This window comes from Mustela putorius, unplaced genomic scaffold (genome assembly GCF_011764305.1).
Source record: "Mustela putorius furo isolate JIRA1106 unplaced genomic scaffold, ASM1176430v1.1 tig00000145_pilon_pilon_pilon, whole genome shotgun sequence".
NCBI classification, from domain to species: domain Eukaryota; kingdom Metazoa; phylum Chordata; class Mammalia; order Carnivora; family Mustelidae; genus Mustela; species Mustela putorius.
Window position 1 is genome coordinate 20478002 of NW_025421294.1, and position 20988 is coordinate 20498989.

Consider the following 20988-nt stretch of genomic DNA (forward strand, 5'->3'; position numbering starts at 1 on the left):
GAGCCTGCTTCTCCCTCTGACTCTGCCTTCCACTCTGTCTGCCTGTGCTCGCTCTCGCTCGCTTTCTCTCTGACAAATAAATAAATAAAAATCTTTAAAAAAAAATAGCATTTACATTCTCAGCACATATGAAACAAAGCTTAATACATGTATGAGAAAATGACTCCCATGACTAATATTCAAGATTCAAGTTCTTGCAAATTATTTACTATTAAGTTCTTTTTTGAAAAGACTTAATTAATTTATTTATTTGAGAGTGTGTGTGCACACATCGGGGTAAGGGACACAGGGATGGGGGGAGAGAGTCTTCAGCAGACTCTGCAATAAGTGTGGGGTTCAACTTGGGGATTGGCCTCCAGACCCTGAGATCACTGCCTGAGCTGAAACCAAGAGTCAGATGCTTAACTGACTGCACCTGTGACACTCAGATATCTTATTCACTATTAAATTTTGATTAAAACCATCAAAGGATAGTATCACAAACATACAAACAAATCAGATTTGAAAATGTGTGTGACTGGAACCTCTTAGTCATATACATTCAAAATCTTGAAATAAATAATTCTACAATAACTGCTTATGTAAATATCTCAATATTGACTTAGAGAAATATATATTACCTTTAGTAACTAATTTAAGCACATCAACTCAATATTACCTTAAAAAAGACTGACAATTTCAGGTTACAGAAGAGGTTCTCATTTATTTTCAAGAGATCTTTTTCAACTCTTTATGTTACATGTGCATAGCAAATTCAGAAGCATAAGTGGCTAATCTATTGCATTATCAGGTCATAGAATCCTCCACCTCAGGATTGGCAAAGACCTTGGCTATCATGTACTTCAACAACTCATCAAATTCTATTATCCTCTGTATTCTGTTAACTCCAGGGCCATCAACTTACTTTTGGAAAGAGCTAATAATAGAACCTCCCACTTCCTAGGCAATCCATTTTCCATTAGAACAACTTCAGCAACAACTACAAAGAAAGAACAACTCAAAATTTTGGTTTTTTTCTACTCACCAAGCCAGTTTCATCCACACCTTTGGGCCATGATGAATTAAACTAAGTATTCTTGTAATGATAACCCTCCTTTCCTTAAATATTTGAATAGAGTTTCTACATGACAGAAGCCTTATTTTTATCTGGGTTAAATATGCTTAAATTCTCATTTGAACACTGTGAATCCTGCATTCTCCCATTCACTATTCAGTCCTCTATTTTTTAGTGGTATGGCCTTGTAAGTGGACAGTAATAAGCATATTTAAAAATTCACTTTCATTTTTAAATATTATTAAGCACATAGATTGCAGAAGACATTGTAGTAGGCAAGCAGCATCAGGTGCTTACATTTGTTAAAAGTCAAAATTATAATACTGGTGATGTCAACAAATACTTGTTTACGGCTTTACAGTTGAAAAATCATTAATAAAATTATTTTATTATATTTTCTCAGAATTTGTGTGAGGTAGGTAAGCCTTTTTAATTTACATGTTAATTTAAAAACTGTGACTCCCCAAGATGAATAACAGATAATTCCAAGAATATTATTCAGGTTTTCTAACACCAAAGATTAGGTCTTCTCTGCTACAGACGTCAATTACTTTTATCTTCCATAAAAATAATTTTTGATTCCTAAGTAGTAGAGATCACAGATCTCCATTATTTTAGAAAACACTTGCTTTTAGTTAACATTGGTGAAAAACTGAGACCTTGATCTTTAACAGAGGCTGCAATTTTCTTTTACATTAGAAAGAGTATCCTTTTTATAATAGAGTTTATTTATTTTGGGGAGAGAGAAGAGACAGAGCACAGGTATCAGGAACTGGCAGGGGGAGAGAGAGGGAGAATCTTAAGCAGACTCTGGGCAGAGTGCAGAACTCAGGGCTCATTCTCAGGACCCTGAGATGAGGGCCCTGAGATTATGACCTAAACCTAAATCTGAGTTTAACCCACTGGGCCACCAGGTACTCCCATTAGGAAAAGAATCTTACAGATGTCACAATTTAGGGGGAAAAAAAAACCCAACAAAAGAGATGTATGTAACCCAAAGCATGAAGATCTTGCCAGCAGGAGAAAAGTAAGGAAAATCTACAGTATACATTATTAAGAATTTTTTTCATGAAATTAGAGTACTAAGAGTACTAAGATTTAATAGAGCTCTATTGATTAAAAAAAAGAAACTTCTGAAAATTGGCTCAATGCAAAGACTAAGAAAACTAAGCAGTTATCAAAGAAAATTTTAAATTTTCCTGTGTTCAAATAAAAAGAATAAAAGGAATAATCTCACCTGAACAAGGGAGTCTTCCTCTTTACAAAAACCTGAATCTTCTTGAATCAAAAGAGGCTCGCTTTTCCCACAGCTCTCCTGGCTGATGAGCGTGTCCGCATAGTTGGGCTGGGGGAAGATCACGTGACTCTTGCGCGAGTCCGCGGTGAGGGACACCTCGTGCGAATAGGTCTGCAGGAAAGCCCGCACCCCGTCCACGCCCACGAAGTGCGAGGCCGGCACGCCCACCAGCCCGCCTCCTGAAGCCTGGAGCACGCGCGACGCGTGCCAGCGCCTCAGCCTGAGCGCCAGCAGCACGATGACGAAGGCGAGGAAGACGCAGGAGACGGCCGCCACCGCCACCACCAGATAGAGCGTGAGGTCCGCATCGTCTGGGTCGGCGGGGGTCCCGATGCTGCCCAGGTCCGCCAGGACGTCGGGGATGCTGTCGGCCACGGCCACGGTGAGCGTGACGGTGGCCGACAGAGGGGGCTGCCCGTGATCCTGCACCGCCACCACCAGGCTCTGCTTGAGCGCGTCTCTGTCCAGCAGGGCCCGCGCTGTGCGCACCTCGCCCGTGTGCAGCCCCACCGCGAAGAGCCCTGGCTCGCTGGCCTTGAGCAGGCGGTAGGACAGCCAGGCGTTCTGGCCAGAGTCTCTGTCCACCACCACCACCTTGGTGACCAGGTAGCCAGGCTCTGCGGAGCGAGGAGCCAGCTCCACGCCTGTGGAACCGTCAGTAGGGAGGGTGGGGTACAGGATCTCTGGTATGTTGTCATTCTGGTCCACAATGAATATACTCAAGGACACATTGCTGCTGAGTGGTGGGTCTCCACTGTCCTGCGCAGTCACACTCAACTGCAGGTCACGGAACTGCTCATAGTCGAAGGAGTGCAAGGCATACAGGATGCCTGTGTCAGAGTTGATGGACACATAGGAGGAGAGGGAAGCCCCCTGGAGAGTGTCTTCAGACAGGGAGTAAGTGACTCGAGCATTCTCCTGGCTGTCTGGGTCGGATGCAGTCACAGAGAAGATGGAGGCACCTCTGGGGTTGTTTTCAGGGATGTAGACAGAATAGGAGGACTTAGAGAAGGCAGGTGGATTGTCATTGATATCTGCCACATTTAGGTAGATAAGTGTTTCTGTAGACAAAGGTGGAATTCCTTTGTCTGTAGCTGTTATAGTGATGTTGTACAAGGATATCTGTTCTCGATCTAGTACTGTATTGGTCACTAATTGATAATAATTGTCTACTGATTTTTCCAGTTCAAATGGCAGACTTCTTGAGATGGAACAGGTTACCAGGCCATTCAGGCCAGAGTCTCTATCATATACTTGAAAAAGAGCAATTACTGTTCCTGGAGGCGTACTTTCAGCAACTGATCTACTTCCAGATGTAACTACCACTTCTGGTACATTATCATTTACATCCAAGATAGTTATTAAGACTTTTGCTCTGTCAACTAGACCTGGCCGATCCCTGGCTTCAACATCCAGCTCATAAAAGCTTGAGTCCTCATAGTCTAGATTTGCAGAAGTTGCTATTTCTCCAGTGGAAACATTCAAGCAGAAAATCTTTGAGATCTTTTCTGTTCCTCTTAGGAAGGAATATGTTACTTCTGCGTGGACTCCTTCATCCTGGTCAGTAGCATTTACCGACAATACTGGTGTACCTACAGGCAGATTTTCAGGAACACTCACACGGTAGACAGGCTGAGTAAACACTGGAGCATTGTCATTCGCATCTAGGACAATCACCAGAATTCGAGCAGTGCCTGAGCGGACTGGGTCACCGCCATCCACAGCAGTAAGGACCAGGTGGTGAATGGCCTCTCCCTCCCGATCCAGGGCGCGCTCCAGCACCAGCTCTGGGTATTTGGGCCTATTGGCATCGCTCCGCACGTCCACTGAGAAGTGACTATTCTCGCTGAGTCTGAATCCCTGAAGAGAGTTCATTCCCACATCCAGGTCATAGACCTCCATTAGTGGAAAACGAGATGGTGGGACTGCATTTTCCAGAATTTTCACTTCTAATTCTTCCCTGAAGAATCGGGGTGTATTGTCATTAATATCCACTATTTCCACTTCTATGGGATAAAGATTCAGTTTATCCTCAATAAGGATGTTAAAACTCACCAGACACGGTGCAGTCTGGGCACAGAGCTCCTCCCGGTCTATCCTGCCCGCGGTGACCAAGCTGCCGCTTCGCAGGTTCAGAGTGAAAAGCTGCGACCTACCTCTGGAGACGATGCGGACCCCACGCTCCGCCAGCTCCTGGGGCTCCAGCCCCAGATCGTGGGCTATGTTTCCCACGAAGGAACCTTTGTCCAGCTCCTCAGGAATGGAATATCGGATCTGCCTGGCCCCGGCCTCCCACAGAGTCCCCAGAAGAATGAAGAGCACCACCATCCCGCTGTGGCGCCGGTGCTTTTGCAGAGCAGCCATTACTGGCTCCTTAAGGACTTCCTTGGGATTATGAGTAGCGAGAACAGGTTTGCAATCACTTTTGTGCTTCTCAGAATTGGAAGTCAAGCTCCGTAAACAAGTAGATCAGTTGAGAAGCGTTTTAAATAGAATTTCTGCGTAGCTGGAGAGCTATCCTGTCTGATCTGCTTTTTTGCTGGGGATATAACCCCAGTTCTCGTTGTTTTCCTTGCCCGGGTTAGTGAACAGCGACACTTAGAGTCCTAACTTAATACTGCACCGTCTTTGTGAAACCGTCATACAGAGAATCTTATTTTGGCTAAATCTTGCTTAGGTGTCACTGGTAATACTTCTCTCCCCAAAAGAATAAAAGAGAAGGGCGCCTGGGTGGCTCAGTGGGTTAAGCCGCTGCCTTCGGCTCAGGTCATGATCTCAGGGTTCTGGGATCGAGTCCCACATCGGGCTCTCTGCTCAGCAGGGGCCTGCTTCCCTCTCTCTCTCTCTGCCTGCCTCTCCATCTACTTGTGATTTCTCTCTGTCAAATAAATAAATTAAAAAAATCTAAAAAAAAAAAAAAGAATAAAAGAGAATATTTTGAATAATTTTAGATGTTCCCTGGAATTTGCCACTCATTTTTGTGTTATAGCTTTTAGGGCCTTGGAGAACGGAAATAAGATTACACTTTTTTATGTAAATCTTGAATTTTCACATTCCACTATCATTTGTATTTGCCCCATTTGCATTTTTTATGATTTAAGTTATTATTTAAATTCTAATTATTTAACATATAGTGTAATATTAGTTTCAGGAATAAAATTCAGTGATTCATCACTTACATATAACACCCAGTGCTCATCACAAATGCCCTCCTTAATACCCAGCATCCATTTAGTCCATCCCTCTGGCCATCTCCCCTCCAGCAACCCTCAATTGGTCCTCTACAGTTAAAAGTCTTTCTTATTTGTCCCATTTCCAATAAGGGCACCAGCAACAACACATTTAGAACCAATCCACCTACTGCCAGTTACAAGTATTGCCATTTTTAGATGTCACTATTTTATTAACACGTAGAATAAATAACCTTAGGCAATATTTCTGTATACCTTTTAAAAAATGAAAGGGGGTGCTTGGCTGGCGCAGTTGGAGGAGATTGCAACTAATCTTATTTTTTTCTAACTATATTATTTATTCACTTGAGAGGGAGCATGAAAGAGGGGAAGGGCAGAGGGAGAAACAGACTCCTCACTGAGCAGGGAGCATAACCCAGGGCTCAACCCCAGGACCCAGAGATCATGAGTTGAGCTGAAGGCAGATGCTTAACCAACTGATTCACCCAGGTGCCCCAGAGACTGCAACTCTTGATCTTGGGGTTGTGAGTCTGAGCTTCCTGTTGGGTGTAGAGAGGACTTAAATGATTTTTTAAAAGTTTAAAAAATAAAAACATGAAAAGAATGTGAAAATATATTGACTACAATGACAAAAATTTATATATTATATACAAAACAGTTTAGGATTAACTGCACTGAGACTAAGTAAACCACTTAATTACCTACATTTGTGTTTAATTATATATTTATAATATGTTTCCCAATGACAGTATGATACTAAGGTATCAAAAATGTTTAAGGATATATGGCTTTATATTTAATAAAAATTTCAAGACCATCACAAGGCCACTTTCCATGAAAGACTGCAACACAGATAAATGAACAAAAAATTCTAACAATCCCATGTGATTCCCAGAAAAACCAATAAAACACAATAAAATCAGGGCATACTTAACCTGTATACATTTTACTTCTATCCTAATTATTGATCTACAGTTACAATTATGGAAAGAAAGGGTTTTGAAGCAACTCACCTGTTGCAGACTGACTGAATTAGAATTCATTTGGGTATCTGCATTACTGGTACTTTCAAACCAAGAGGCTTCATTACACAGAAGATCTTGTGGTGGAATATTTTCAGGCTTTATATTGAGAAATTTAAACTCGGTCTTTGAGGAATGTGAGGCAGCACATAAATTGTAAGAATAAGGCAAAGTCCCTTCACTGAAGTTGGGGAGAACCCCAGATTCGGTCTTGGAGCAGACATTAGTCTGAAAGCAGCCCCAGGAGGCAGGGCTGGAGGAGTGGCGCCGGTTCAGGGCAACTGCCAGAATCACCGCGAGGAGGAACAACACCGAGATCAAGGCCAAAGCCACCACCAGGTAAAACTGCAACTCCGCCTGGGGGTCAGAGGGCTCAGGGCGGTCGCTGACATCCGGCAGCACTTCCTGCAAGCTGTCGGCGAAAACCAGGAGCAGCGTGGCCGTGGCCGAGAGCGGCGGCTGTCCCCCATCCCGCACAGCGACCAGCAGGCGCTGGCGGGCCGCGTCCCGGTCGCCCAAAGCACGCGCCGTGCGCACCTCGCCCGTGCGCAGCCCCAGGCTGAAGAGTCCCGGCTCGCTGGCCTGCAGCACGTGGTACGACAGCCAGGCATTGTGTCCCGAGTCGGCGTCCACCGCCACCACCTTGGTGACCAGGTAGCCGGGCTGCGCGGCGCGTGGCACCGTGTCGAACAACGCCGAGCCGTCGGGCCCCAGCGCCGGGTACAGCACCCGCGGCGCGTTGTCGTTGCGGTCGCCCACCAACACGCGCAGGCTCACGTTGGCGCTGAGTGTGGGCGAGCCCTGGTCGCGCGCCTGCAGGGTCAGCTCGAAGGCGCGCAGCTGCTCGTGGTCGAAGGCGCGCTGCGCGAACACCACCCCGCTCTGCGCACTCACGGACACGTAGGATTCCAGCGCCCGTGGCTCCAGGTCGCTGGCGATGATGGAGTAGGAGACGCGACCGTTGGGCCCCAGATCTGGGTCAAAGGCGCTGACTTGGGCGATGGAGGCTCCAGGAAGGTTGTTCTCGGCAATGTGAACCAAATAGAAAGGCTGTTGGAAAACTGGTGCATTGTCGTTGACATCAATTATGTTCAAGGTGACACTTCTGTTGGAGGAGAGAGGCGGCTTCCCCATGTCTGTGACTGTGATGGTGATATTGTATTCTGGAGTCTGTTCTCGATCTAGGGCTCCATCTGTGACCAACTTGTATGTATTTTGTGTATCTTGAACTATCTTAAATGGGAATTTTCCTTTTAGTTGGCAGAAAACTTCCCCATTAAATCCAGAATCCAGGTCACGTATTTTGATCAGGGCAACAACAGTCCCCAGCTCAGCATCTTCTTGAATATGTTTAGATTCAGAATCCAAGGTTACCTCAGGAGCATTGTCATTTTCATCCAAAATATCTATTTGAATTTTACAGTGTGCAGTGTGTCGTCCACCATCCTTTGCTTCCACCCCAATTGTGTAGCTCTCTCTCTCTTCAAAGTCCAGTTCTCCACCAGTGGTGAGTTCCCCTGTTTTACTATCCAGCTTGAACAGCTGTCTCACTACATTGCCAGTGTTGATGAAAGCATATGTGATCTCAGCATTGACCCCCTCATCCAAGTCAGTGGCCATCACACTTAGTACAGAGGAGCCCGTGGGCAGGTTCTCTTGAACAGTGGCCCTATACACATCCTGGGTGAACACTGGTGGGTTGTCATTTGCATCTGCCACAACCACAATTACCTGGGTAGTGCAGCTTCTTGCTGGGTCCCCCCCATCCACAGCAGTGAGGACCAGGTGGTGGCAGGACTGCTCTTCCCTGTCCAGGGGAGTCTTCACTACCAGTTCTGGGTACCTACTGCCATCTGGGTTCTCTTTCTGAATCAAAGAGAAGTGCGGATTGGGACTGAGGTAGTACTGCTGCAGGGAATTGACACCTACATCAAAATCTTGAGCGGATTCCAGGGAAAAAGTGGCTCCAGTTAGGGCCAGTTCACTGATTTCCAGTTCAGTGATATTTTGGCTAAAGGTCGGTGGGTTATCATTGATATCCTGAATTACCACACTTATATGAAAGAAGTTCAAAGGCTTTTCCGTGACCATTTCGAATTCTAGAACACATGTTGACTTCTTGCCACAAATCTGCTCTCGGTCTATACGGTCGCTCACAAGTAAGTCCCCGTTCTCAGTACTCACTGTAAAGAATTTCTTCTGTGCAATAATCCGCAGGTTTCGGGTAGGCAGATCTCGCATGCCAAGCCCCAGATCCTTGGCGAGGTTCCCCACCAGTGAGCCCATGGCCAGCTCCTCGGGAACAGTGTAGCGGACCTGCTCTGGGAGCACCGGACAGAACAAAGACAGCAAAAAGAGAAATGGCATTCGTCTCCGCCCAGCTGGGCCCTTCTGTCCCAAGCGGTCTCCCATCCCAATTTCTGCGACGTTGCCTTTCTGATTCCGAAGAGCTACGATCGCTAAATGATCCCAAGAACTCTCTGAGCAGGAGTAACTCCTTGATTTGTCTTGGCAGGCGGACTCTCTGACAGATATCTCGGCGGCAGAGAACCAGAGAGTGAGTGTCCAGTTACCGCGGTTCCGCCTTGGGGAGGCGATTGCTTTGTGTCGGGAGAAGCTGATACTACGCTCAGTACTAGCCAACAGCGGCACCCCGCGTCCCGGCTGCAGAACTGCAGTAGTGGTTACTAAATGAGCTCCAAATCAGGAGTGGGTTAAAAGAAAATTCTACTGTATCCTTATACAGATACTCATTCTTCCAATTTTACAAGGATTTTTAACATCTTAAATATTTACTATATCTCCGATCTGGCGGTCATTTTATTTGAATTTGAACTTTACCCATCTAAATCAAGTGAGTTTTACTCTTCAAAGAGCAGAGGCAACTTGCTTGAAGATGTTTACTGACATCGTCGTGGTTTTTGTTTCCGTTTTCATAAAATGGTCATAATAACTTCTTCCCTGTGTTCCTTAGTAAAACTGAAGACCAAATGAAATGATATGCAGAAAATGACACAAATGAAAGTACTGGTGGTGGCGAGGGCAGAAAGTGTAATATGAAAATTCTTGAAATATCAGCTTGATAGTAAGATTATTCCACTTGTTTCTTTTCTTCTAACTTGCAAACGTTACAAATCTCATAGCTTTTAGTTTTAGCCTATGTTTCACTTCCTTCTATATTATCATTACCACGTTACCCCCAAACTAGACAGGTAAGCAGAGATTGGTTGTCCTTACAAAATACAAGTGTGGTAAGAAGCAAGAAACTCTTTTCCTTAGTTTCCAAGTGTCTATGTTTAACTCACCATGATTTTAAAACTATCCACCGATTTTATTTTTTGCACACTACACTACCATTGTCTTTAACTGTACTGTTTCTTCTCAAGTCACTTAGCAATGGTGAGCTATTTGAAATTTGGGAATGAAGTATGAGTCCTTATAATTATATATTCTAAAGAAAGAATCTATGTTGTCCCCAGATCACAATCAGATCATCCTAACTCTTTGTACTGACATTCTTTCCATGTCAATTTTCATGTTCCTGATAGGTGTCTTACAGCTTTTTTTTTTTTTTAAGATTTGATTTGTCATAGAGAAACAGACAGAGAGCACACAAACAGGGGGAGCAACAGAGAGAAGGAGAAGCAGATGCCCCACTGAGCATGGAACCAGATACAGGACTGGGATCATGATAAGAGCTGAAGGCAGATGCTTAACCGACTGAGCCACCCAGGTGTCCTGAGGCCTTACTGTTTTAATTCAATTTCTAAACTAGAATCTTCATAAAGACATTTTTTAAACCTATACATTGTAATTCTACAACTTAGCAGTAGGTAGCAATGTTGAACTCATAGTGGAATAGCATTAGACATCTTAAACTACTCATTGTATTCAGGATTCTAGGCAGAAACTCACCCACATATCTACTTCATACAAACATAAAAAATATAGACTCAAGACTTTGCTCCAAAACATGACTGAAGAAGTGTCTTTCCAGCATGTTATGAACACTTGAAGGAGAGCTATCTTTTCAGAGCACATATGAAACTAAAGATTCAAATATGTAAACAATTATATAGTATATATAGCATATATGCTCAGAGAGTTATAGCAAGCATTTTATTACCTAAAGTCTATTGAAGTTTATAGAGGTTTAAGAGGTATTTTCCATTGCATGAAAAAGTTAACATAGGACACATATCCAAAATGTATAACCTTTTCCTTAAACTGTAATGAAAAAACCATTTGTTATAAAATATAATGGAAAAGTGAATTTTCACGTAGGAGGGAATGATCTCAGTCTCCATCATACAGATTCTCATTACTCTTTGGATGCATTCACCATTCAGTGAAACTGCACATTTTAATCAGATATATCCATATATAAATATAACTGGATCTCCTTCAGTATGTAAATATTGGATCCCCTTGAAGTAATTATTTAAAAAACAAAAATTAGGTGCTCATAGGTTCCCACATCTAACAACAAACCCTTGTTTGGTCAGGTAATGTAGTCTACCATCCCACCATAGTATTTTATTGCTATTTCTTCCATTTAGTCCACTTTGCAGCTGATAAGGTTGTTGAAAGCACAATATTTGAAAGATTAAAAATCTTAAGGAGAAACATCTGAAAATCATCTTCAGTAAAATCAGATATGAAAATGAACAGGGCAGTTCCTCCATTACACAACAAACACTCAAGAATTTGAGACCCATAGACCTGCATTTCATTAAGAAAAATTATTTAAGAAGAGCCTATCCCTGAGAAATGAATTTTAAAATTTCAATTTTTAATGTGAATTGATTTTCCAAGTACAAATCTTAAGACTCTACTAATAAAGCAGAATTGTACCGACACATGCATAGATGCAAACATTCAAGTAGATACTGATTCTGAAAAATGAAGAGGTTATCTCTAACCAGAAGTGCCAGGTGTAGGGCATTTAATGAATATAGCAGAATCTAATTCTTTGGAGATTTTAAACTATCACAGAATAAAGTGGAGTTTTTAAAATTTATTTATTTTTAGAGAGAGCTTGTAGGGGCGAGGGTGTGAGGAGCAGACAGATAGAGAGAGAAATCTCAAGCAGACTCCCTGTTGAGCCAGGAGACCCACGCAGGACTCAGATCCCATGACCCCAAGGTCCATGACCTGAGCATAAATCAAAAGTCCCACACTTCACTGACTGAGCCACCGGGTGCCCCAAATAAAGTACAGTTTTAAGGTTCCTTCTCACTGATCTCTTATCTCAACAAATATACATGTAATTATAGTAATTACACAGGTTAACCCCAAATTCCCAGACTTGAGAATGCCACAGATTATAAATTTAATCTGTTTTCTGATTTTTTACCATGTTGAAGTTTTCTATATTCTTCCATTGACTTATTAAAATAGTCTAAATTATTTCCTTATGCAAACAGCAGGTATACTAAAATATCAGTGTTGTATACTATCCTTTCCAAAACATATTCACTATTGGTGTTCACACAAATATCCAAAAGAGAACATTATATCTAACAACTTGGATTAATCAAACAACTCTTCTATTAACAAAGTAACAGTTCTAGTATAAGAAAATTTTGACTAAAGTGATTATGATTACTTTCTTTTAAGCCTATGGATATCAACTAGACTGTCTTGAAATCCACGTACTGAAAAAAGATATTAAACACAAAATATAACTTGAAAACAAATGGAGACAGGATCATCCAATTAAGTCCGTATCTAAATGAAACGCACAATGATTCAGTATTTACATAATTAACCGATTTTCAATGTGGCAGATAAATGATTAAGGAAACAAATGAAAAAAAAGCTACAAGCAACCATACTGCAAAAGAAATCTCACCTGAACAACTCCTAGTTTTTCATTTACATTTATCTTCTCAGATACCAGAAGAGGCTCGCTTTTCCCACAGCTCTCCTGGCTGATGAGCGTGTCCGCATAGTTGCGCTGGGGGAAGATCACGTGACTCTTGCGCGAGTCCGCGGTGAGGGACACCTCATGCGAATACGTCTGCAGGAAAGCCCGCACCCCGTCCACGCCCACGAAGTGCGAGGCCGGCACGCCCACCAGCCCGTCTCCTGAAGCCTGAAGCACACGCGACGCGTGCCAGCGCCTCAGCCTGAGCGCCAGCAGCACGATGACGAAGGCGAGGAAGACGCAGGAGACGGCCGCCACCGCCACCACCAGATAGAGCGTGAGGTCCGCATCGTCTGGGTCGGCGGGGGTCCCGATGCTGCCCAGGTCCGCCAGGACGTCGGGGATGCTGTCGGCCACGGCCACGGTGAGCGTGACGGTGGCCGACAGAGGGGGCTGCCCGTGATCCTGCACCGCCACCACCAGGCTCTGCTTGAGCGCGTCTCTGTCCAGTAGGGCCCGCGCTGTGCGCACCTCGCCCGTGTGCAGCCCCACCGCGAAGAGCCCTGGCTCGCTGGCCTTGAGCAGGCGGTAGGCCAGCCAGGCGTTCTGGCCAGAGTCTCTGTCCACTGCCACCACCTTGGTGACCAGGTAGCCGGGCTCTGCGGATCGGGGCGCCAGCTCCACCCCTGTGGAGCCATCCGTGGGAATGCTGGGGTACAAGATTTCTGGGGCATTGTCATTCTGATCCAGGACAAGCAATCTCAGTGACATGTTGCTACTAAGTGGAGGGTCTCCACTGTCACTGGCCATTACCCGCAGCTGCAGGTCTTTAATCTGCTCATAGTCAAAGGAGCCAAGAGCATACAGGATGCCTGTGTTGGAATTAATGGAGACATAGGAGGATACAGGCATTCCTTGAAAGGTGTCCTCAGTCAGAGAGTAAGTGACCTTGGCATTGTTGCCACTATCAGGGTCATGCGCAGTCACAGATAAGATTGAGATGCCTCTGGGATTGTTTTCCAGGATATAGGTGGAGTATGAAGTGTGAGGGAAGATGGGAGGGTTGTCATTGATGTCTCCCACAGTCAGGGAGATCTGGGTTTCTGTAGACAAGGGTGGGTTTCCAAGGTCAATGACAGTGACTGTGATGTTATAATCTGAGATCTCTTCTCTGTCCAAGGCTTTTGTTGTCAATAAGTGATAGTAATTATCAACTGACTTTTCCAATTTAAAAGGCAAATTCCTGGGGATAGAACATAGAATCTCACCATTCTCTCCAGAATCAGCATCGTGTACACTAAACAGTGCAATTACGGTTCCAGGAAGACAGTCTTCAGAGATGGAACTAGCAAGAGAGGTGAGGATCACTTCTGGAGCATTGTCATTCACGTCCTGTACTGTGATCAGCACCTTAGCGCTCGCCAGAAGAGCCCCCCCATCCTGAGCTACCACTTCCATGAGGTAGAACCTGGATTCTTCATGATCCAGTGATTGCAGAGTTGAGATTTCACCCAGGTTTGAGTCAAGTCTGAAAGTCTCTGAAATTTTGTCTTCCTCATTGCGAAAAGAGTACGTTAATTCCCCATTTATTCCCTCATCTGGATCCGTGGCGGTTAGCGTAAGCAGCTGAGTGCCTACGGGTATGTTCTCTGGTACACTCACTGTGTACTCGGATCGAGTGAACAAGGGCGCGTTATCATTTGCGTCAAGAACCATCACATGTATGTGCATAGTACTAGAGAGTATGGGGTCTCCGCCATCTAAAGCTGTAAGGAGGAGGTCGTGGACAGCTACTTTCTCACGGTCTAAGGGCCGTTCCAGTACAAGCTCCGGGTATTTTTGTCCATCAGCTCCACTTTTCTCCTCCAGAGAGAAATGCATATTGCGGCTAAGCTGGTAACTCTGGAGGGAGTTCACACTCACATCAGCATCTCGAGCGAAGGGAAGCACTAATCGCGTTCCAGGAGCCGCATTTTCATTAACTTTTACTTTTATTTCCTCATCCCGGAAACGTGGGAAGTTATCATTAATATCTATTATTTCTATTTCTACTCCGTACATCTTCATGTTATTCTCAACTAAGATATTAAAACTCACCAGACAAGGCGTGCGCTGAGCGCAGAGCTCCTCTCGGTCTATCCTGTCCGCGGTAACCAAGCTGCCGCTTCGCGGGTTCAGAGCAAAAAGCTGCGTCCTACCTCTGGAGACGATGCGGACTCTGCGCTCCGCCAGCTCCCGGGGCTCCAGTCCCAGGTCCTTGGCGATGTTTCCCACGAATGAGCCTTTGTCCAGCTCCTCCTGCACGGAGTAGCGTATCTGCTCAGCTCTGGCTCCCCATAGCGTCTCCAGGAGCAGAAAGAGCAGGAGCGGCTCTATGCAGCCCCAACCCCTCAGTGGATCCGCCATTGCTTTCTCTCCGACCAGTTTTCTTAGTCCCAATTCCAGCCTGCTGTTTCCTTACTTCGTTCAAGCCAAAGGGAACATGTTACTTGACAGAAATGCAAGCCTATTTCCTAAAACTTCTCCGGTCTGTGTTTGGTGAGGAAGGAGCAGGGAGTCAGGTCGTAATGCAACCAGCTTTTCCACTTTGGTGAACAGCGACGCCCAGAGTCCTAACCAGTTACTACACCAATTCTGTTTTATTTCATAAATGTTTAATTATTTTTTATTTCTAATAATTTTGCTGTATCTTTAACCCATTATCAAGTGACATTGTTTATATTTAATTCTGAAATAGCAAGAATTCAACAAACCTTGAGATCAACATAATTATTAGATTTTTTTTCCCTTAGGAAAGTTTTAATTAAGTGCCACTGAGCCCATGTCCTTTACTTACCTCTTACCTATATTAAGTCTGTTAAATCTGGATATTGGAATTCTTAACTTTGTAGGTTTTAAAATGTCATCTTTTTATTAGGATATATTTATTAAAATGTGTCCACTATGCAGAAGAATATCAAGAAAACAAACCTAGCTCCCATTGCAGTTTTGCAAAAATGCCTACTGATTCAAGAAAATTGTATTAGAAGTCATAAAAGAAAAAATAAAGGGGCATTTTGTTACTTGTGAGGACTTTGAGAAAGTTCCCAGATTTTCACACCAAGCATTTGGCAGCTACACTCTATCAGACTAAGTTTGAACTGGGTTAACTACACATTATCTACATTTTTCGATTACCATGTCTAAATTGGAGTTAGGCATTTTACAGTGACAGACTCTTAGGGAAATCAGTATAGTGACTGAAGGAAAGGGCTTTAGTTCATCACCTATGCAGAGAAACATGTCCAGATACTTAGTGAGAAGGCACTGAGTGGCCTTCCTATATTGAGAAAGATATTTAATGTTATCACCTTCAAATGGTAGCAGGAGAAAAAAATGTCTCATGATTGGGAAAAGAGAACATTACAGAGAGTCAATTAAGTGAGAAAAGCAATTTTTACCCAATGACATCTTCATAGGAAAAGAAAGAAAATGAAGACATTTTATATCTATAATTAGAAAATTCCAAAAAGGTTTTAAGTAAACAATGTGAGTACAGTTTGCAAAATTTTTTCAATGTACAATTTTTCATAAAAGCAATCTGTTACTATGAATGAGAAAGATTTCTCCCATTTAATAAATACACTCATAAAACAGACACTGCAGACCTCAAAAGTTGCCCTTCCTTTAAAAACAGATCTGAGATATCAAGACACTTAGCTTGAAAAGACACTTAGAATGCTGGTCTACAATTCATTTCTACCCATGCCCTGACGATGGCAAGCCATGACATTGAGTAAATTTTTTTTCTTTTTTTGGTTCCCAGTTTTCCCAAACTAGCAACACAGATCTCTTCACTATGAAGTGCTATAATTCTAAGAGGAAGTAAAACTAAAACTGGAGTAATAAAGACCCTGAAGGTGAAAGGAATAGCTTAATTCCTACAGTAATGACATTTCAGAGGAAAGGAATATAAAGATGAGGAAGAAAGATAAGTATTTCATGTAATACAGGCCTGTAGTTATGGACAGATAAATCTCCTGTATCAGACAAAAACATATGTTAGGGATTTAGTTAGATACAACTAAGATAATTAAGGCAGAAAACTGCTTATTGAATCCACAAGACAAAATATGAAGTTGAGACTTAAACCCCAGTTCAGTGATTTGTTAACAATCACTGAGACCCAAAGTGAAAATAAGTCAAGTAAATTAAAGCTCACCTTTAAAATAACATCTGATGCAAACGGGACACCAGCGCCTTCATGATTTGTGTTTGGTACCCAAGAGACATCTTCACAGAGGAGATCCTGAGAGGGAGTCACTTCTGGGGTGACAGTAAGAAAATTAAACTCTGTCTTAGCTGATTGTGAGGCAACGCACAGATTGTAGGAATAAGGCAAAGTCCCTTCACTGTAGGTGGGAGGAACCACAGGTCCTGACTTGACACACAGACCAGGCTGAAAGCAGCCCCAAGAGGCAGGGCTGGAGGAGCGGCGCAGGCTCAGGGCAACTGCCAGAATCACCGCGAGGAGGAACAACACCGAGATCAAGGCCAAAGCCACCACCAGGTAAAACTGCAACTCTGCCTGGGGGTCAGAGGGCTCAGGGCGGTCGCTGACATCCGGCAGCACCTCCTGCAAGCTGTCGGCGAAAACCAGGAGCAGCGTGGCCGTGGCCGAGAGCGGCGGCTGTCCCCCATCCCGCACAGCGACCAGCAGGCGCTGGCGGGCCGCGTCCCGGTCGCCCAAAGCACGCGCCGTGCGCACCTCGCCCGTGCGCAGCCCCAGGCTGAAGAGTCCCGGCTCGCTGGCCTGCAGCACGTGGTACGACAGCCAGGCATTGTGTCCCGAGTCGGCGTCCACCGCCACCACCTTGGTGACCAGGTAGCCGGGCTGCGCGGCGCGTGGCACCGTGTCGAACAGCGCCGAGCCGTCGGATCCCAGCGCCGGGTACAGCACCCGCGGCGCGTTGTCGTTGCGGTCGCCCACCAACACGCGCAGGCTCACGTTGGCGCTGAGCGCGGGCGAGCCCTGGTCGCGCGCCTGCAGGGTCAGCTCGAAGGCGCGCAGCTGCTCGTGGTCGAAGGCGCGCTGCGCGAACACCACCCCGCTCTGCGCGCTCACGGACACGTAGGACGCCAGCGCCCGTGGCTCCAGGTCGCTGGCGATGATGGAGTAGGAGACGCGACCGTTGGGCCCCAGGTCGGGGTCGGAGGCGCTGACTTGGGCAATCGAGGCGCCAGGAGGATTGTTCTCTGCCACATGAACGATGTACCAAGGCTGTTGGAAAACTGGCGCGTTGTCGTTGACATCTGCGATGTGCAGGGTGATGTTAGTCCTGGAGGAGAGGGGCGGCTTTCCCCTGTCGGTGGCCAATACAATGATGTTGTATTCTGGAATCTCCTCCCGGTCCAGAGGCCCATGTGTCACTAGCTTGTAATAGTTCTTCGAGTAAGATTTCAGCATAAAGTCAGCCTTTCCCAAGATTTGGCAGTAAACTTCTCCATTTTCTCCAGAGTCTCTATCCCTTGTTTTTATTAAGGCAATCACTGTTCCTGGTGGCGAATCTTCTGGCAGGGGAGTAAACACTGAAGTGATAATCACTTCAGGTGCACAATCATTCTCATCAACAATTTCAACTTGGATACTGCAGTGTGCCACTAGATCTCCAGGATCTTTTGCTTCTACACTGAAAGTGTAACTATTAGCAATTTCAAAATCAAAATCATCCTTTGTCGTGATTTCGCCTGTTATTTTATCTAAGTTAAAGAACCGTTCCACTAGTTCGTCCACATTATGAAAGGAGTAGGTGATCTCTGCATTGACACCCTCGTCCTGGTCAGTAGCTGTTACTTGAAGCACGGAAAAGCCTTGGGGTACACCTTCCTGCAAGCTGACCTTGTATATGTCCTGGATGAACACTGGGGGGTTATCGTTAGCATCAGTCACTTGGATTTGGATCTGAGCAGTGCCGCTTTGGGGTGGGTCCCCACCGTCCACAGCTGTTAGAACCAATTGATGGAAATTCTGTTCTTCTCTGTCTAAAGAATGTTTCAGAACCAACTCAGGATATTTACGTCCATCTGCAGTCTGTTTCTCTGTGAGATCAAAGTGCTCATTGTCATTAAGATGGTATCTTTGCAGTGAATTTGGACCAACATCTGAATCCAGGGCCGGATCCAGTGGAAACGTTTTACCTGGCTTGGTGGATTCTACAATTTTTAATTCAATCTTATTCTGTTTGAATAGTGGGGTGTTGTCATTTATATCCTGCACTATTACTGCTATATGGAAAATATTTAGTGGGTTCTCAGCGACAGTATCGAAATCCAGAATACACAGAGACTTCTTTCCGCATATCTGCTCTCGGTCTATTCTGTTACTCACAAGTAAGTCCCCACTCTTAGGGTTTACAGTGAAATATTCTTTCTCCGCACTAACCCGCAGCTTCCGGGCTGGCAAGTCCTGGACACTGAGCCCCAGATCCTTGGCGAGGTTTCCTACCACTGAGTTTTGGGTCAGCTCTTCCGGAACTGAATACCGGATTTGATTCGGGAGAGCCCCGCGGAACAAAGACAGCAGGAAAGCCAACAATACCTGCCGCCACAGCGCTGGGCCGCTCCTCTCTGTGCTCTGCCTCATCCTGTCTCTCTCCACGGTGGCTCTGCTTTTGGTCGGGAGGAGAAATAAGTCCTCCTTGGATGGCAAAGCCCAAATAGGGTCTCTCTTTCTGCTTTTGTTTTCTGTATCTGAATCTTTACTGGTCTCCTCTAAGTGGCTGGTTAGAGCAGGAAGTTACCCTCTAAGAGGCTCCCAAGAGCTTCTTCTCTCACTTTTTTGACCTACAGCGACACCCAGAGGTTTTCCGTGGAACCGTACCAATTGCTTGTAAACGTTTTGCAAATATATTTCTTTTCTGAATTTACAGAGACTAATTGTTTTTAAAATGGTATATATTCACATAGCTCCAAACTGAAAAGGTACTTACAACATACTGTCCTCCTCTCTGCTTTCAACAATACATTTCTCCCAGGAGAAATAAGTGTTACGTTTATTTGTGTGTACCATTCCGGAAATGTTTTGTACAGTGCAGATTTATACAAATGTTATCCTCCCTTCGATATGTAAATATACAATATAATATGTTTTGCATCTTGCTTTTTTCACTCATTATATCTTGAAATTCTTTCGTATCAGTAGATAAAGAGCTTTTCCATTTATTTCTTCCATTATATTGTTGTACAATAAGTTACTTAACCAGAAATACTATTTTCTAAAAGAAACCCAGTGCCCACTCAAACAAAAATACATTTTCAATGTGACATTAGGGTAAAAAATATCTACCGCTCTCTTAGACATTTAAAATATGTTTCACTCTGATTCTGGAATGTATTTGTAATGCCAGCATCCAAATATGCTTGACACAGTTTCAGGTCAATCGATATTTCCAAATTTTATTTTAAAGCTTCAGTATTTTAAATAATCTCCCCAGAATCTTTCTCAATATTATTTCCTCTCTCCTTTCCCCATGCCAGCTAACTGCATCATATGATGATCTGTTTTTCTATGTATCACAACACAGTTTCCCACAAAGACAAAAGCATTTAGAAACTAAAATGCTCCTTCTGAATGAATTGAGGCATTGTCCACAATCTACTGCTACAATTCCCTGCTATCTAACACAATCTACTGCTATAATTACCTGCTATCTAAAGAGCACTAATTTGTGTGGCCCTAGACATTCATGAATTCTTAGTTAACTCACAGAACTTAAGGAAGGCACAAGGAAGAAAAGTGTTGCATATCCCTCCCACACAAAATATTTCCCCGATATCAGATCATCCCAGAGCTATCTCAGGGCTAACCGAGAGTAATTTTTAGGAACAGGGATGAAGCCTACTTAATAAGTAGGATAAATCATATCAATTCAGAATCCAAGTTACCTAAACTTTATAAGTGACTCTCGTGATGAAAAAGGAAAGTTTTGAAAGTTATGTTTTCCTTAGAAATTGAGAAGGATCTCATAGTGATGCCATAATAGAAAATTTAGAAATTATTAAAATTACTCCTTCAGTCTACTTGAAGAACAATGAAATAAAATGGGCAATATTTTTGATAATCACAGAAATGCACAAAGGAATCATACATAGTGACTGCTGATGCATCTCAGAAACTGCAACAACAAAATACTTGAAATACGTCAATCCAATTGAGCAGCTATCCCCATTAAAATTATATTTAAATGTTAATATTTTCTCCAGTATTTATAAGTTGCCACTGTTTAATTATATATCTTTTTAAGATTTTACTTATTTATTTGACAGAGAGAGATCACAAGTAGGCAGAGAGGCAGGAAGAGAGAGATGAGGAAGAGAGCTGAGCAGAGAGCCTGATGTGGGGCTCAATCCCAGGGCCTGGAGACCACAACCCCAGCCAAAGGCAGAGGCTTAACCCACTGAGCCACCCAGGCGCCCCTGCCACTGTTTAATTGTAATGGAAAAAACCCATTCAAGGAAAAAAAGAAAACTTAAACCCAAGTGTAAAAAAGAGTAAATTTTAAAATAGTCTACAATCA

At 44.0% G+C, this 20988-nt stretch overlaps 1 protein-coding gene and 1 long non-coding RNA gene across 2 annotated transcripts in view; one reads left to right on the plus strand and one right to left on the minus strand.

The window, feature by feature from the left end:
* The window catches only part of LOC101674285 (protocadherin gamma-A3), a 174620-nt gene that overhangs the window by 133691 nt on the left and 19941 nt on the right, over nucleotides 1-20988 (minus strand). The gene's annotated exons all lie outside the window — the stretch shown is intronic.
* Nucleotides 7445-9900, plus strand: LOC123390765. Its single transcript, XR_006605342.1, has 3 exons — nucleotides 7445-7660; nucleotides 7988-8071; nucleotides 9080-9900. It is a non-coding gene; the product is annotated as an uncharacterized LOC123390765 (long non-coding RNA).